The sequence below is a fragment of the Saprolegnia diclina genome (genome assembly GCF_000281045.1).
Source record: "Saprolegnia diclina VS20 unplaced genomic scaffold supercont1.69, whole genome shotgun sequence".
NCBI classification, from domain to species: domain Eukaryota; phylum Oomycota; class Saprolegniomycetes; order Saprolegniales; family Saprolegniaceae; genus Saprolegnia; species Saprolegnia diclina.
The window spans coordinates 6,381-7,696 of NW_008246136.1; positions in this window are offsets into that span (position 1 = coordinate 6,381).

Here is a 1,316-nt window from a genome sequence, read left to right on the forward strand (position 1 = left end):
AGTGCGCATGGTACAATGGCGTCTGGTGGCGCCACGTCATGGCTCTTTTTTTAGACCATACTTGGAAAGGCCATTGACATGGAGCAATTACGGTGTGAAGACCGACTGGGCATGCACTCTCTATCATCTATGCAAGGACGTAAGCTAGAGTTGTGTTCGGGGTACAGTACGTTAGTGACGCATATATGGACTAGTATGTTACACCCTGTATTCAATTTGATCCTGTCTGGCAGTCGTCCGCGAGCACAAGGTTCACCGCTCGATCCTTGACACAAATCGCCGCACCATCAACGCGCCTCTTCCGGAGCTGCAGATTTACTATTTGTAATGGTCATATACAAATGTACAGTCATTTAATTCCAAACAGGTTTCCGCCTATCCCATCGCAGTATTTGGAGCCTGGCCAATAAAAACGAGGGAGCAATATATTGGTTTCTCCGCCGTTCCAGCTTGTAGGAGCTTGGTTGGTGAACTGCTGCTGCTCCGAAATATGCAGCAATATCCAGGCTTCGTGATGCGTCGTTGTGCAACAAGAGCCACGACTAAGCGCCCCCGCTTGCCGCGCAGGCCCTGCATCACGGTACTAATGTAGGAAGTCCAACAACAAAAGCTTGAAATGCCTCAATAACCTCAGAGCATCGTTATCGTTTGGTGTACTCGAGCGATCTAGGCGACGCGAGTCCGCATGTGCACACCCGCGAATTAATTGAGCGCCGGCAATTGCCGTCAAGATGTAAAGCGTGACAAGGACAAATTTTATGGCCTCGATTATCCAGTATAATGGGAATCCGAAGAGAGGGACCTTGACCACGAGGATTGAATCCTGCGCCTCCTCCACGTGAAGCAGGAATTTACAGCTGAATTTCCTGTCTCAACTTGATGATCGATGCATGCACTACTTGTTATGGTTGCTATTCGACTTGGCGCGAGGTGCGACCGAAAATGGCGGCAGCAGGGAGGCAGGTTGTACTTTTCTGCAATAGCTCGGCGCAATGTCCTCATAACGCGACTTACTAGTAGCCTCCTTCTTGCTCAGGGGCTCGCGTGCAATTTGAGATTCGAATTTATGCAATGAGCAGGCTCGTCCTTGACCATGCGGTAGCACGGGGCGTCTTGGATGATGGTGGCGCCCTTCATCGCTTCTTCAGCGTGCTCTGTGCCCACAGCCTACGATGTGCATAAGCGATACTAGTACTAGCCAAGGCCATGGAACAGCCATGCACCCCAAAGCTATCGACTGCGTTCTCGACGACAGCTCGACGAGTCGTCAAACTGACAAGATCTTCGGCTGCATTCACTTTGTACTAATCCTCGAC